A 17,756-nucleotide genomic window follows, 5' to 3' on the forward strand; every position below is an offset into this window, starting at 1 on the left:
ACTTACCGCCAATGGCATAATGAGGGCCTAAGTTAGAAGATAAAATCTTTAACCACTATGAACCTTGTTGGTGAATCTAACCCGCATTCCATCGCCGTAAGCCTCAAAATTAACCAAAGCCCCGGTCCACCATAACTATAGACTATCATTGTCACTTTCTGCTTTTGGTGCTATTTTCCCTTAAAATTAAAAACTCACATCTCCGGTTCCACTTATTGGATTTTTGACATTTTGGTTTGATTTTATTTATTCAATTTTACTCTATTTTTCCATTTCAGTTTGGGATTTTTGTTGTTTTGCATTTTGATTTTATTACTGCTTTGGTTCTGCATAAATACCTTAGGTATTGTCCTAAGTTAAGCCTGCCTGCTCTATGCCGTAGCTACCAGGGGGTTGAGCTCATTTAATTTATTGAATTGAAAGGTTCACCCTGACAGGGGCTGTGAACATTTCTTGAAGTGGGCAGTTGCCCGCCCTAAACAATCTAATTTCTTACGTTAGCCTTATAAAATATGGGTATCTAGCCACTATAAAACGGTCTTAAGATTAAAGTTCATACCGGAGGTGTGTGCCGGTTGGAGCACAGAGGAGGAACATGGAGGCAGGCTGATGCTGGCCACAGGGCTAGACCAGCGATTTCCTGAGGCTCGCTGGCTCTCAAAGTAGTTATGCCGCATCCCTGACACACGCTAAAGTGTTACCCCAAATAAAACCCCTTACCAACCTCCTTTTATCTGTGTCTCACGTCTTCTGCCAGGAGTGGAGCGAATGGTGGAGCACAGAGTTTTTCCCTTTCGGCATGCTACACACTGGCTGATGTGGAGATGCGCAACCCTGGCCTAGCTTGGCTTCGGGGTTGCAGCAGGCTGCCCTTCTAGGGACAGAGTCTCTTGTGTGCAGGGGTCTACCCTGCAGGTATCTACCACAGCACATACTGACGGCAGGTGCTTTGGTACACATTGGAGCTGCACTCCAGGCAGTGCGCCTATTAATGTATGGGAGAAATGTGAAGGGAGGCAGAAACATTAAAAGGTAGAGCATTGAAGACCTGTGAAAGGGGAACGATAGGCACAGACTTTGGCCCTCATGTTTGCGGCTAGGAAGAGCACATTGAGGCCGGCTAAGGAAACAGAGAAGAACAGATATTCCCCTAGGTCATCAAAGGAAAGAAGGGCAGCAGCTCTGGTTTCAAATAAGTCTGAAGATACCCCAGAGATTAAATCACTGGAAAAAGAGCCCTTCTTATATAAGCGTGTTAAGGAGGGGGTGCAAGAAGAACTCAGAGCCAGGGTTGAAGCTCACAGAACTCCTTCAGATTTATGGAGAAAGCAGATAAGGGCACCCTGGCAGAACCGCAGATTGGGAATGAGATACCTTTAATGACATGGGGTTGGAGCGGGGAAGTGCATGAACAGAAAAGGATAGAAAACCCCCACTTCCCATTGCAGAGGGAGTGGTGTCACATGTTGGGTAGACTGGGATATGCGTACATATTCCGCTGACAAACAGGTTCCAGGCCCTAACAGACCCCATAGGCCAAACACAGAAGAAAGATACTTTGGGAGCTGAGGAAAAGTCCAGTAAACCTTCACAGGAACTGAGATACCCTCATCTCTCTGCTCTGGAGAAAGCATCAACAAGTTGCACCTCAGGAACTAGTGCGGGTGTACAGGGGCAAGGGCAGACCGAGGAGTCCTCTTTATCAGAACTCTTTCTTTCCTTGAAAGCTGACATGATGCAGAAATCCAAGACCTAAAAGCAAAACCAAAGGGAGATACATACGGTATGTCAGGCATTGGGAGGAGGAGGGTGTAATCCATTTTAAGGAAAGTCTAATCACACAAAGGAAATTGAGAGCTTACATGATCAGAATAGGCAATTGAGGAACGATCTGGAAAGGCTGGAAATGTATTCTAGCAAGAACAATCTGTGATTGTTGAACATTCCCAAGAAGGCTGAAGGAGCTGACATTAAGGGGGTCATTCTGACCCTGGCGGTCATGGACCGCCAGGGCCAACGACCGCGGGAGCACCGCCAACAGGCTGGCGGTGCTCCCATGGGCATTCTGACCGCGGCGGTACAGCCGCGGTCAGAGACAGAAAACCGGCGGTGTTCCGCCGGTTTCCCGCTGCCCTGGGGAATCCTCCATGGCGGCGCTGCAGGCAGCGCCGCCATGGGGATTCCGACCCCCTTACCGCCAGCCTGGCTCTGGCGTTTTGACCGCCAGAACCTGGCTGGCGGTAACGGGTTTCGCGGGGCCCCTGGGAGCCCCTGCAGTGCCCATGCCACTGGCATGGGCACTGCAGGGGCCCCCTAACAGGGCCCCACCAAGATTTTCAGTGTCTGCCAAGCAGACACTGAAAATCGCGACGGGTGCTACTGCACCCGTCGCTCCCCTTCCACTCCGCCGGCTCCATTCGGAGCCGGCATCCTCATGGAAGGGGGTTTCCCGCTGGGCTGGCGGGCGGCCTTCTGGCGGTACCCCCCCCAGCCCAGCGGGAAACTCAGAATTACTGCGGCGGTCTTTTGACTGCGCAGCGGTATTCTGCCGGCGGGACTTTGGCGGGCGGCCTCCGCCGCCCGTCAAAGTCAGAATGACCCCCTAAGTTGTTTGTGGTCAATCTATTGATGGAGGGTTTCCTCAAGGAGAGGCCGGATGTCAACTTGGACTTGGAAATTCAGACTGTGCATCGGGACCCCTTTAGACAGAACTCAAGTCACAAGTCCCCCAGGAGAATTCTGGTTAACTTTCAAACCTATCCAGTGAATAAATGAATCCTCTCTGCTGCTTTGAGACAAAAATATCTGTCCTGTAATTCATTTACATATGTGATTAGATCCGATGTGGGGAGACTCACGGCGCAGCAGCACTGGGAGATGGGGGGAAAGATGAAGGAGTTGAGGGACCTTGGCGCTACAGTTCAGTTTAGGTTCTCAGCAGCTCTGAAAGTGATGTGGAAGAATGAAATGTACAATGTGAGAGAAATTGATGAAGCTGATGAGTTAAATAAAATTAAGGCCTTCGTAGTTTAGTAATAATAGTGAGCGGTTTGACAAGGTTTAATGAGTTTAATGAGCTACCATACCATGGACACGGCCTGTCCTTAGTATTAGCATTAAGCATTTCTTTAAAGGCAGTAGGTGCTGCATGGAAGGGGAGGAGGGGAACAGGGGTAGTACACTGTTACCGTACTATAGGATACAGCACAGCTATCACACAAGGAGTAGAACTTGAGTTTGGGAGAGAGTCAGGGGGCCTTCGAGGGTAGCAAGGGGAGGCCCGAAAGGCATGATGATAACACCAGATGTAGTTAGGAGAGTTCCTCAGGAAGGGTGCACATGGGTGGGGAGCATGAGGGGAAAAAGCAGAGTACCCTCAGTTCACGAAAAACACAAAATTCCCAGTAAAAGTTTGTATCTGGAGTGGAGTGAGTGGAGGAATTTGAACAAACAATATTAATGAAGGGGTCAGTTATAGAAATAATAAGTTGGAACATTAATGGCTTAAGAGCTAGGAGAAAATTACATTTGGTGCAGGAGATTTTGAAGGATGCTAAGGCTCAGGTTATAATATTGCAGGAAACCCATCTAAGTAAGCCAGAGTTTTCCAGGCTTTTTCAAGATGTTCGTGGGTGCAGGAAGTGTTGTCCTCTGATCAATCTTGTAACATTAAGGGGGTGGCCATACTCATCAAGAAAACCTGTGGAATCAAAGTGGTACAGTATAATGTGGATGGCTCTGGTAGATGCGTTCTGGCCAACTTAGATAAGGGGGGATATGAGTGGTTGTGCGCAGGGTACTATGGACCCAACTGGATGATTCTAGCTATTAGAGAATTTTAGAATATCAGCTGGTGCAATTCCCCTCGCCATATATTGTAGGTGGCGATTTCAATGTGGCATTGGATACTGAGCTAGACAGAACATATAAGCCCAAAAACACGAGCATGCAGAAAGTGAGGGTCAGGCTTAGAAATCTGATGCAGGACTTGAGTCTGAAGGACACATGGTGAGAGCAAGTTGGTAAACAGAGGGGTTACACATTTTATAGTAAAAAAATATAGGCAACATTCTTGTATAGATTATTTTCTTCTGGATAGCTCTCTAGCCCAGTATGTCAAATCAGCATCTCATATCCCAGCTACGATTTCAGATCATGCTGGACTGCACTTAAAAATGGAACTACCAGTGATAACAGTCAGAGAAAGGTGGATGCTAGATAAGAGTATTATTTACTACAAGATGGAGAATTAATAGCAGGATGGTTACAAGAGTCTAAAACCCCTTTGAGAATAACAGTGGGTCCACTAGTGAGCTGATGGCTTGGCACACTTACAAAGCATTTCTGAGGGGGTATATCACCAAAGCAGCGCATGTAAAACGCTTGATCTATAGGAAGTGGTTGGGTGAGATGATGAACTGAATTGGGCAGAAGTAAAGGGAAATTTAGGCATCAGCTTAGCTGTGGACAGGGCAGGGGACAAGTCGTAAAGCTGAGGACTGAGTTGGAGATGTTACAAGCTCAGTTTACGGCCACCCTTGGGCAAAGATCACAGGAAAGATGGAATACCAGCAAGATGCAACACTTGGAGTAAGGAGAAAAAAGCAGAGCTCTATTGGCATGGAAAACAAAGACAGATCTGGCTAGGAATCAAATAGATACTCTAGTGGAAGCAGAAACAGGAAGGGTGTTGAAGGCTGAGCAAGATTTAAGAGCAGAGTTGTTAAGAACTCTGAGTACTGTTAACCATGAAGATTTAGATCCAGAACATCGAGAAATTAAGGGCTGGTTGTCAAATAGGGGGTTACCTAGGTTATCTCAGGAGCATGGGGAATATTTACAGGAATTTATTAGTGAAGAGGAAATTAGGTTTCAAGTGACGAGCATGAAGAATGGTTAGGCAGCGGGCCCCAAAATACTCCATTTAGAATCATAAAAAGGCTTGGTTGAGTGTTTGGTTCAGATCTGGAAATCCCTATTTAACCAGATTTATCTAGGCAATAAAGAAAATCCCTCATCCTGGTCTGAGGAAACAAAAGCAGGTAAAGACAAAAAAAGCAGTCACACAGACCGATATCACTATCAAACTGTTATTACAAGATTTTTGCAGGAATCATTGCCCAGAGATTGTCCAAGGTTATTCACACAGTGGTCAGCACTGAGCAGTAACGTTTTATCCCAGGTAGACATATTCATGAGTTGACCTACTAGGGGCTATGATTTAGCTGAAACCTTTTACTCCCCTTTGACCATAGTCACATTGGATGCTAAGAAAGCTTTCAACCGAATTGATTGGGCATAGGTTTGGGAGGTGATGGATACATTTGGGATTTCTTCAAACCTAGTTAAGATCTTCCAAATGTTATAAAAGGCTCCTATAGCTATGGTGTTGGTTAATGGGGAACTTAAGTCTCCCTTCCTGCTTGAGGGGCACTAGTCAAGGGTGCCTGCTCTACCCATAACTTTTCAATCTCCACATTAAACCCCTGACTCAGGCAATCAGACAAGATTAATTCATGCTCCTCTTTAGGCTATTAACTTGCCTTGTATGCAGATGACGTAATTTTGTATACTCAATTTTGAATACTCAATTCCACATCTTGAGACGCATGCAGAAAGGTTTAGAGAGTTATCAGGGTACCTCATCAATAAGGGCAAGATGGAGGTGATGATGTTGCAATTGTGAGTCCAAACTGCCAATTAAAGGCCCAGATCAGGTATCTAGGAGTTCAAATCACTCATAGCTTCGATGAGTTGCCTGGGAAAAATCTAGCAATCTAGCAAAAGTTTCCAAGGAAATTGACAGGTTATTGAGAAGTTGGGAGACTTTGCCGTTGAGTATATATGGCAGGGTGAATCTCCTAAAAATTAAGATCCTCAAGAAATGGGCTTTTCTTTTCAATACTATTCCACTGCATTTTCCAAAGAAGCAGATTGAGAGGTTGCAAGGCAAGATAGGCAATTTCATATGGGTGTCTACTTGGGGCAAGAACTGCCTGGAAGAAGCTAAGAAAAAAACTGAAAGGGGGGTTGGTTTTGCCGGATTTCCAGGATTATTGCCACACCTTCCAAGTTAAAAACTTTTGCATTTTAACAAGGACCTCCAGACTCCAACCTTTTGGGACAGCTATATGCTGCTATGCTCCTAGATCTTGGCCAGGATAATTTCTTATATACATTTGGTGACCCTAAAATTTTCAAATGAGTCTGCCTCAAGCTCCTGCAGTCAGCACTTAGAACGTGGGTTTCTGTTAGGAAAGTTATGGGGGTACACTACTATTCTGATTTGGCCGCTACTTGAGATTCCCCTGATACTTTGGAATGGTTGAAGGATAGCGTCAGGCACCCATTACAAAGGGCAAACTTTAACAAGCATTTTCAATGCAACGGGTCTGGCTTTGTTCGAGTTAGAGCTATTAGCATTGTAAAGCAAAAGAAAATGCAGAGTGATGGCGCTGCATGGAAAATCAACAGATAAAGTAGTGCGGACTCCAGGCTGAAAACATCGAGCCTCGTATGTTTTTGGTACTTTACCGGTGCTGTGTAGGTGGGCTAAACACCAGAAAAGGCATGACGTATGCATGACTTTCACAAATGAAAGCAAGTGGATTTTAAAAGGCAAGCCCACAAACCAATGTAAGTGACTGACGTGGCATGGGCGTGGTTTGAAGCCCAAAGAGAGATTACAGAATGGACGGAGCACTTTGTGCTCACCCGTAAAAACTGGGGGGACTTTAGAGTTAGGGAGGCTTTGATATCTTGGCAGGACCTACTAGTGCATACAGGTGGGGCACTGGCAAGTTGAAATATTACCAACTATGTTCATGATGGACTATGCAGGGCCTAATAAAAGGGGGTAGGCAGGATCATGAAGCTCTTATAGGGGAACCGTGCTCTATCTATAAAGAAGTGTCTTTGTGGTACTGGGATATGGTTGCAGCAGAAGGCTCGACAGCTACAGAGCCCTCTCAGATCTGGAAAAAAGACCAGCCGGAACTTGCATATGAGGAGTTATGGCTAGTATCTTTGCATTTTCTTTAGAGGACAGTGAAACCGGCTCCGCTAAAGCGCAACCATCTCTTTACACTTTACAGGGCCTACTGGACTCCCCTAAAGATGGTCAAGCTTGCACGGGGTGCATTAGGATGCAAAGGCTGCAGCACGGTAGATGAGGACGATGTACACGTTTTGTGGAATGTCAAGTGTTGGGAGATTTTTGGAGTGTGGTCTGTGAGTCACTAAGCAAAATCCTGGGTGTTGAAATCAAGGTAAGCCACTCCCTGATACTGGCTGGGACTGACGTGGAGCTAAATGGCCTAAACAAATGGCAGAGCAGTCTACTGTTTCTCTTAATGTTGTTGGCAAGGAGAGAAATTTGTAAAAACTGGCTATTGCGGGATTCTCCATCTAATCATGCGTGGATGAGGGCGGTCAGCCTCTACTGCTATAATGACATATTTTGCAATAAGAAAAAGGCAGAGAAAAGGTGGCTTCTTTTTATAACCTAGTGTGATAGAGTCATAACCGTCCAATGATTACTCTTTTGCATTGCTGAGGGGAAATATGATTCGTTAGAACTTCATTCAGCAAAGAGCTATAGCCAGTTATGAACTGAAAGTGGCAAAGATGTTTGCTCCTTGAGAAGAGAGCCAACTGCTGGCAGTGGATTGAGGTCTAATAAAAAAGGAATAAAACTGATACCCGAAATACAAAGATCAAATTAAATGAGAACAAGAAACTCATTTGAATCTCTCAAATTTTCAAGTTTATTTTTATTTTCATGAATCACAAAGGAAAATATATTCTTAAATTCAAAAATACAAAATCAAAAATATTTTATTCAGTAACATGACACATCTAGTATACGTTAAAAATGCACACTAACCATTAATTTGCTACTAATTAATTAACTAATGAATTCTAAAAAAAAATGCAGGTTATCGTTGTGCTATCAGATTGTATACAAGATGTGCTCTCATCATATTGAATCCTCTTCTTGCAGAATGTATTTCCATATTTAGCGACTGTGTACACCTACTTTCAGCGTTTGGATTTCAGTCGTCATCACTATAACACACTATGGGGGTGATTCTAAGTATGGTGGGCGGCGGAGGCCGCCCGCCAGACTTCCCCCCTCCAGAATACCGCACCGCGGTCGGAAGACCGCTGCGGCTATTCTGTGTTTTACACTGGGCTGGCGGGCGACCGCCAAAAGGCCGCCCGCCAGCCCAGTGTAAAGCTACCTTCCCACGAGGACGCCGGGTCAGAATTGTGCCGGCGGAGTGGGAAGGTGCGACGGGTGCAGTTGCACCCGTCGCGAATTTCAGTGTCTGCAAAGCAGACACTGAAATTCTTTTTGGGGCCCTCTTACGGGGGCCCCGCGACACCCCATACCGCCTGTTCCTGGCGGGAGAACCGCCAGGAACAGGATGGCGGTATGGGGTGTCAGAATCCTCCATGGCGGCGCAGCTTGCTGCGCCGCCATGGAGGATTCATTTGGGCAGCGGAAAACCGGCGGGAGACCGCCGGTTTTCCACTTCTGACCGCGGCCGAACCGCCGCGGTCAGAATGCCCAGCGGGGCACCGCCAGCCTGTTGGCGGTGCCCCTGTCATTTTAGCCCTGGCGGTCTTGGACCGCCAGGGTTAGAATGACCCCCTATATTTTGACTGTCAAGGTTTTCCTTATTTGCCTATGTGTATGCAGAAGTCTGTTTCGCAAACTCTTAAAATATTCTTTCCTCCTGGGTGAAATGCATCTTTCATATTTCATATCATACCTCGTTATTTTGTTTGTTCCAACTGAATGGTGAGGTGATTCTTGTTTTCAAGACAAACGTGTGGGTAGCAATAAAACTTGCCGTCTTTTACTCCTTGGTGGGATCAGGCATTCCCATTTTCATATCATATCACGCTTCATCGACATTTGAGGGATATTTCATTTATCTAAAAAAATAAAAAATAAAATATAGGCGTAATTGCAAGCATACGAGTAGGTCGAGGATCCCATCGCATCACATTTGACTCAAAAGCGCGTTCCGTTTTATAATTGATACAGAGCAGCAGGTAATGATGAGTCCGCGTAGACCTGGCAGTTCCAGAGACAGGTTAACTGCGGCCCTAACAACAGATGCTGTAATAGAACAGGGAGATAAGTAGTTGGGGCCGAACCAGTGCTTAATATGTAAAAATAAGTACCAGGGCCCAGTGGCGGCTGTCTTATGTTTACGGCGGTGGGCAGGGGGAGGACACAATATTAAGAATAAAAGATTTTTTTTAAAGGCGCTTACCTTGAGACGTCTTTCTTGCGACGTCCTCCTGCTCCAGGAGGCTTCAACTCACTAGGCCAGTAAACGCCACTAACCAATTCTGGCACTGCTTTCATGCTGGTAATCAGCATGAAAGCAGCGTCAGGATCAGTGTTCACCAGAGCGCTGGAGGCCCGTGCCTTCTTTAACTCAGCTGTCTTAAGACAGCTAGGTTAAAGAGGTTTAAACTGCGCATGTCTGGCTGGCCGTGGGCCGGCCCACGGGACATACGCACTTTAAACAAGCGCACAGCTCCCTGCTGCCGCTCCGAAGCAATTGCCCCGCCCCGTCCTAACACTCAATTCTGGACGGGGTGCTGAAAAATAAAATGATAATAAACAAAGTTTATTACCATTTTATTTTTCCGTTATGGGAGCCATTTTTTGGCGGGGTGACGATCCTTCGCTCAAATGGAGGGGCCGCCCCTGCCAGGGCCCTTGTCAAGAGGCCACTACAGCTTGCACAGCCCATTGCCCCCAGCTAGCGCTGCCAATGACAGTGCCATTACAACTTACCATCACACTGAAACAAGTGTCACAATTCAGACTTTAAATATACATAAAAAATGACTAATGCATGCCGTCCATGCTGTTCTTATAGCTGTGGGTGGCGGGTATTAGAGATTTTAATGTATATTTAATTGTTAAACAACTGTTGTGTTTCTCACAGAAATATACAAACAGCCTCACTGTAAGGAAATGCCTCCTTGGCATGGTTGCCCCCTGACTTTTTGCCTTTGCTGATGCTATGTTTACAATTGAAAGTGTGCTGAGGCCTGCTAACCAGGCCCCAGCACCAGTGTTCTTTCCCTAACCTGTACTTTTGTATCCACAATTGGCAGACCCTGGCATCCAGATAAGTCCCTTGTAACTGGTACTTCTAGTACCAAGGGCCCTGATTCCAAGGAAGGTCTCTAAGGGCTGCAGCATGTCTTATGCCACCCTGGAGACCTCTCACTCAGCACAGACACACTGCTTACCAGCTTGTATGTGCTAGTGAGAACAAAACGAGTAAGTCGACATGGCACTCCCCTCAGGGTGCCATGCCAGCCTCTCACTGCCTATGCAAGTATAGGTCAGTCACCCCTCTAGCAGGCCTTACAGCCCTAAGGCAGGGTGCACTATACCATAGGTGAGGGTACCAGTGCATGAGCATGGTACCCCTACAGTGTCTAAACAAAACCTTAGACATTGTAAGTGCAGGGTAGCCATAAGAGTATATGGTCTGGGAGTTTGTCAAACACGAACTCCACAGCCCCATAATGGCTACACTGAAAACTGGGAAGTTTGGTATCAAACTTCTCAGCACAATAAATGCACACTGATGCCAGTGTACATTTTATTGTAAAATACACCACAGAGGGCACCTTAGAGGTGCCCCCTGAAACTTAACCAACTGTCTGTGTAGGCTGACTAGTTCCAGCAGCCTGCCACACTAGAGACATGTTGCTGGCCCCATGGGGAGAGTGCCTTTGTCACTCTGAGGCCAGTAACAAAGCCTGCACTGGGTGGAGATGCTAACACCTCCCCCAGGCAGGAGCTGTAACACCTGGCGGTGAGCCTCAAAGGCTCACCCCTTTGTCACAGCCCAGCAGGGCACTCCAGCTTAGTGGAGTTGCCCGCCCCCTCCGTCCACGGCCCCCACTTTTGGCGGCAAGGCTGGAGGGAACAAAGAAAGCAACAAGGAGGAGTCACTGGCCAGTCAGGACAGCCCCTAAGGTGTCCTGAGCTGAGGTGACTCTAACTTTTAGAAATCCTCCATCTTGCAGATAAAGGATTCCCCCAATAGGGTTAGGATTGTGACCCCCTCCCCTTGGGAGGAGGCACAAAGAGGGTGTACCCACCCTCAGGGCTAGTAGCCATTGGCTACTAACCCCCCAGACCTAAACACGCCCTTAAATTTAGTATTTAAGGGCTACCCTGAACCCTAGAAAATTAGATTCCTGCAACAACAAGAAGAAGGACTGCCCAGCTGAAAACCCCTGCAGAGGAAGACCAGAAGACAACAACTGCCTTGGCTCCAGAAACTCACCGGCCTGTCTCCTGCCTTCCAAAGAACTCTGCTCCAGCGACGCCTTCCAAAGGGACCAGCGACCTCTGAATCCTCTGAGGACTGCCCTGCTTCGACGACGACAAGAAACTACCGAGGACAGCGGACCTGCTCCAAAAAGACTGCAACTTTGTTTCAAGAAGCAACTTTAAAGAACCCTGCAATCTCCCCGCAAGAAGCGTGAGACTTGCAACACTGCACCCGGCGACCCCGACTCGGCTGGTGGAGAACCAACACCTCAGGGAGGACCCCTGGACTACTCTACGACTGTGAGTACCAAAACCTGTCCCCCCTGAGCCACCACAGCGCCTCCTGCAGAGGGAATCCCGAGGCTTCCCCTGACCGCGACTCTCTGAAACCTAAGTCCCGACGCCTGGAAAAGACCCTGCACCCGCAGCCCCCAGGACCTGAAGGACCGGACTTTCACTGCAGAAGTGACCCCCAGGAGTCCCTCTCCCTTGCCCAAGTGGAGGTTTCCCCGAGGAAGCCCCCCCTTGCCTGCCTGCAGCGCTGAAGAGATCCCGTGATCTCTCATTGACTTACATTGCGAACCCGACGCTTGTTCTAACACTGCACCCGGCCGCCCCCGCGCCGCTGAGGGTGAAATTTCTGTGTGGGCTTGTGTCCCCCCCCGGTGCCCTACAAAACCCCCCTGGTCTGCCCTCCGAAGACGCGGGTACTTACCTGCAAGCAGACCGGAACCGGAGCACCCCCTTCTCTCCATTATAGCCTATGCGTTTTGGGCACCACTTTGAACTCTGCACCTGACCGGCCCTGAGCTGCTGGTGTGGTAACTTTGGGGTTGCTCTGAACCCCCAACGGTGGGCTACCTTGGACCAAGAACTGAACCCTGTAAGTGTCCTACTTACCTGGTAAAACTAACAAAAACTTACCTCCCCCAGGAACTGTGAAAATTGCAGTGTGTCCACTTTTAAAGTAGCTATTTGTGAATAACTTGAAAAGTATACATGCAATTGAAATGATTCAATGTTCCTAATGTACTTACCTGCAATACCTTTCAAACAAGATATTACATGTTAAATTTGAACCTGTGGTTCTTAAAATAAACTAAGAAAATATATTTTTCTATAACAAAACCTATTGGCTGGATTTGTCTCTGAGTGTGTGTACCTCATGTATTGTCTATGTGTATGTACAACAAATGCTTAACACTACTCCTTGGATAAGCCTACTGCTCGACCACACTACCACAAAATAGAGCATTAGTATTATCTCTTTTTACCACTATTTTACCTCTAAGGGGAACCCTTGGACTCTGTGCATGCTATTCCTTGCTTTGAAATAGCACATACAGAGCCAACTTCCTACATTGGTGGATCAGCGGTGGGGTACAAGACTTTGCATTTGCTGGACTACTCAGCCAATACCTGATCACACGACAAATTCCAAAATTGTCATTAGAAATTTATTTTTGCAATTTGAAAAGTTTTCTAAATTCTTAAAAGACCTGCTAGGGCCTTGTGTTAGATCCTGTTTAGCATTTCTTTTAGAGTTCAAAAGTTTGTAAAAGTTTGAATTAGATTCTAGAACCAGTTTTAGATTCTTAAAAAGTATTCCAACTTTTAGAAGCAAAATGTCTAGCACAGATGTGACTGTGGTGGAACTCGACACCACACCTTACCTCCATCTACAGATGAGAGAGCTAAGGTCACTCTGTAAACTAAAGAAAATAGCAATGGGCCCCAAACCTACCAAAGTACAGCTCCAGGAGCTTTTGGCAGAGTTTGAAAAGGCCAACCCCTCTGAGGATGGCAACTCAGAGGATGAAGATAGTGACTTGGAGGGAAATTCCCCCCCTCCAGTCCTACTTAGGGAGAGCAGGGCTTCTCAAGCCCTGACTCCACAAATAATAGTCAGAGATGCTGGTTCCCTCACAGGAGGGACCAACAACTCTGAAATCACTGAGGATAACTCCAGTGAAGAGGACATCCAGTTAGCCAGGATGGCCAAAAGATTGGCTTTGGAAAGGCAGATCCTAGCCATAGAGAGGGAAAGACAAGAGATGGGCCTAGGACCCATCAATGGTGGCAGCAACATAACTAGGGTCAGAGATTCTCCTGACATGTTGAAAATCCCTAAAGGGATTATAACTAAATATGAAGATGGTGATGACATCACCAAATGGTTCACAGCTTTTTGAGAGGGCTTGTGTAACCAGAAAAGTGAACAGATCTCACTGGGGTGCTCTCCTTTGGGAAATGTTCACAGGAAAGTGTAGGGATAGACTCCTCACACTCTCTGGAAAAGATGCAGAATCTTATGACCTCATAAAGGGTACCCTGATTGAGGGCTTTGGATTCTCCACTGAGGAGTATAGGATTAGATTCAGGGGGGCTCAAAAATCCTCGAGCCAGACCTGGGTTGACTTTGTAGACTACTCAGTAAAAACACTAGATGGTTGGATTCAAGGCAGTGGTGTAAGTAATTATGATGGGCTGTACAATTTATTTGTGAAAGAACACCTGTTAAGTAATTGTTTCAATGATAAACTGCATCAGCATCTGGTGGACCTAGGACCAATTTCTCCCCAAGAATTGGGAAAGAAGGCGGACCATTGGGTCAAGACTAGGGTGTCCAAAACTTCCACAGGGGGTGACCAAAAGAAAGGGGTCACAAAACCTTCCCAGGGGAAAGGTGGTGAGACAGCCAAAAATAAAAATAGTAAAGAGTCTTCTACAGGCCCCCAAAAACCTGCACAGGAGGGTGGGCCCAGAGCCTCTTCACAAAACAATCCTGGGTACAAGGGTAAAAACTTTGATCCCAAAAAGGCCTGGTGTCGAAACTGTAGTCAGTCTGGACACCAAACTGGAGACAAGGCCTGTCCCAAGAAAAGTTCCACTCCAAACTCCAATCCAGGTAACACTGGAATGGCTAGTCTCCAAGTGGGATCAACGGTGTGCCCAGAGCAAATCAGGGTCCACACTGAAGCTACTCTAGTCTCTGAGGGTGGGGTGGATTTAGCCACACTAGCTGCCTGGCCTCCTAACATGCAAAAATACAGGCAGCAGCTCTTTATTAATGGGACAAGTGTAGAGGGCCTGAGGGATACAGGTGCCAGTGTCACCATGGTGACAGAGAAACTGGTTTCCCCTGGCCAATACCTGACTGGAAAAACTTATACAGTCACCAACGCTGACAATCAGACTAAAGCACATCCCATGGCAATGGTAACTTTAGAATGGGGAGGGGTCAATGGCCTGAAACAGGTGGTGGTCTCCTCAAACATCCCAGTAGACTGTCTGCTTGGAAATGACCTGGAGTCCTCAGCATGGGCTGAGGTAGAACTAAAAACCCATGCAGCCATGCTGGGTATCCCTGAACTGGTGTGTGTAAAAACAAGAGCACAATGCAAGGCACAGGGTGAAAAAGTAGAGCTGGAGTCTGGAAGAAAGGCCCAGCCTACCAAGAGAAAAGGAAAGTCAGTTGGGAAACCAACTGCAACACAGTCAGAAAAAGAGAACCCCTCTTCTCAGGAAGAAGTTCTGCCCTCTGAGGGAACTGAGCCTTTGGAGCTTGAACCTTATCAGGTTGAGCTCTTAGGCCCAGGGGGACCCTCAAGGGAAGAGCTGTGTAAGGGACAAGAAACCTGTCCCTCTCTTGAAGGCCTTAGGCAGCAAGCTGCTGAAGAGTCCAAGGGCAAGAAAAATGGAACGCATAGGGTCTATTGGGAAGATGGACTCCTGTACACTGAGGCCAGAGACCCCAAACCTGGTGCCACTAGGAGAGTGGTAGTGCCTCAGTCGTTCAGAGAGTTTATTCTGACCTTAGCCCATGATATTCCCCTTGCTGGGCATTTGGGACAAACCAAGACGTGGGAGAGGTTAGTCAACCACTTCTACTGGCCCAATATGTCCCAGAAGGTTAAGGAGTTTTGCCTCTCCTGCCCCACCTGTCAATCCAGTGGTAAGACAGGTGGGCACCCAAAGGCCCCCCTCATTCCACTTCCAGTGGTGGGGGTCCCCTTTGAAAGAGTGGGTGTGGATATAGTTGGTCCACTGGAACCTCCCACAGCCTCAGGAAATATGTACATCCTAGTAGTAGTGGATCATGCTACTAGGTATCCTGAAGCTATTCCCCTTAGGTCGACTACTGCCCCTGCAGTAGCCAAGGCCCTCATTGGTATCTTTACCAGAGTGGGTTTCCCTAAGGAGGTGGTGTCTGACAGAGGTACCAACTTCATGTCAGCAGACCTAAAACACATGTGGAACGAGTGTGGAGTGACTTACAAATTCACTACACCATACCATCCACAAACTAATGGCTTAGTTGAGAGATTCAACAAGACATTAAAAGGCATGATCATGGGGCTCCCAGAAAAACTCAAAAGGAGATGGGATGTCCTCTTGCAATGTCTGCTTTTTGCTTACAGAGAGGTGCCACAGAAGGGAGTAGGATTCTCACCCTTTGAACTTCTGTTTGGTCACCCTGTAAGGGGACCACTTGCTCTTGTTAAAGAAGGCTGGGAGAGACCTCTTCATGAGCCTAAACAAGACATAGTGGACTATGTACTTGGCCTTCGCTCTAGAATGGCAGAGTACATGGAAAAGGCAACCAAAAACCTTGAGGCCAGCCAACAGCTCCAGAAGTTTTGGTATGACCAAAAGGCTGCAATGGTTGAGTTCCAACCAGGGCAGAAAGTCTGGGTTCTGGAGCCTGTGGCTCCCAGGGCACTCCAGGACAAATGGAGTGGCCCTTACCCAGTGCTAGAAAGGAAGAGTCAGGTCACCTACCTGGTGGACCTGGGCACAAGCAGGAGCCCCAAGAGGGTGATCCATGTGAACCGCCTTAAGCTCTTCCATGACAGGGCTGATGTAAATCTGTTGATGGTAACAGATGAGGATCAGGAGGCAGAGAGTGAACCTCTCCCTGATCTTCTGTCATCAGACCCAAAAGATGGCTCAGTAGATGGAGTGATCTACTCAGACACCCTCTCTGGCCAAAAGCAAGCTGATTGTAGGAGAGTCCTACAACAGTTTCCTGAACTCTTCTCCCTAACCCCTGGTCAGACACACCTGTGTACCCATGATGTGGACACAGGAGACAGCATGCCTGTCAAAAACAAAATTTGTAGACAGTCTGACCATGTTAAGGAAAGCATCAAGGTGGAAGTCCACAAGATGCTGGAATTGGGAGTAATTGAGCGCTCTGACAGCCCCTGGGCTAGCCCAGTGGTCTTAGTCCCCAAACCTCACACCAAAGATGGAAAGAAAGAGATGAGGTTTTATGTGGACTACAGAGGGCTCAACTCTGTCACCAAGACAGATGCTCATCCAATTCCTAGAGCTGATGAGCTCATAGACAAATTAGGTGCTGCCAAATTCTTAAGTACCTTTGACTTGACAGCAGGGTACTGGCAAATAAAAATGGCACCTGGAGCAAAAGAGAAAACAGCATTCTCCACACCTGATGGGCATTATCAGTTTACTGTTATGCCCTTTGGTTTAAAGAATGCCCCTGCCACCTTCCAAAGGTTGGTGAATCAAGTCCTTGCTGGTCTGGAGTCCTTTAGCACAGCTTATCTTGATGATATTGCTGTCTTTAGCTCCACCTGGCAGGATCACCTGGTCCACCTGAAGAAGGTCTTGAAGGCTCTGCAATCTGCAGGCCTCTCTATCAAGGCATCCAAATGCCAGATAGGGCAGGGAACTGTGGTTTACTTGGGCCACCTGGTAGGTGGAGGCCAAGTTCAGCCACTCCAACCCAAGATCCAGACTATTCTGGACTGGGTAGCTCCAAAAACCCAGACTCAAGTCAGGGCATTCCTTGGCTTGACTGGGTATTACAGGAGGTTTGTGAAGGGATATGGATCCATTGTGACAGCCCTCACTGAACTCACCTCCAAGAAAATGCCCAAGAAAGTGAACTGGACTGTGGAATGCCAACAGGCCTTTGACACCCTGAAACAAGCAATGTGCTCAGCACCAGTTCTAAAAGCTCCAGATTATTCTAAGCAGTTCATTGTGCAGACAGATGCCTCTGAACATGGGATAGGGGCAGTTTTGTCCCAAACAAATGATGATGGCCTTGACCAGCCTGTTGCTTTCATTAGCAGGAGGTTACTCCCCAGGGAGCAGCGTTGGAGTGCCATTGAGAGGGAGGCCTTTGCTGTGGTTTGGTCCCTGAAGAAGCTGAGACCATACCTCTTTGGGACTCACTTCCTAGTTCAAACTGACCACAGACCTCTCAAATGGCTGATGCAAATGAAAGGTGAAAATCCTAAACTGTTGAGGTGGTCCATCTCCCTACAGGGAATGGACTTTATAGTGGAACACAGACCTGGGACTGCCCATGCCAATGCAGATGGCCTTTCCAGGTTCTTCCACTTAGAAAATGAAGACTCTCTTGGGAAAGGTTAGTCTCATCCTCTAGCAGGCCTTACAG

Source organism: Pleurodeles waltl, chromosome 2_2 (assembly GCF_031143425.1).
Source record: "Pleurodeles waltl isolate 20211129_DDA chromosome 2_2, aPleWal1.hap1.20221129, whole genome shotgun sequence".
Lineage (NCBI taxonomy): Eukaryota > Metazoa > Chordata > Amphibia > Caudata > Salamandridae > Pleurodeles > Pleurodeles waltl.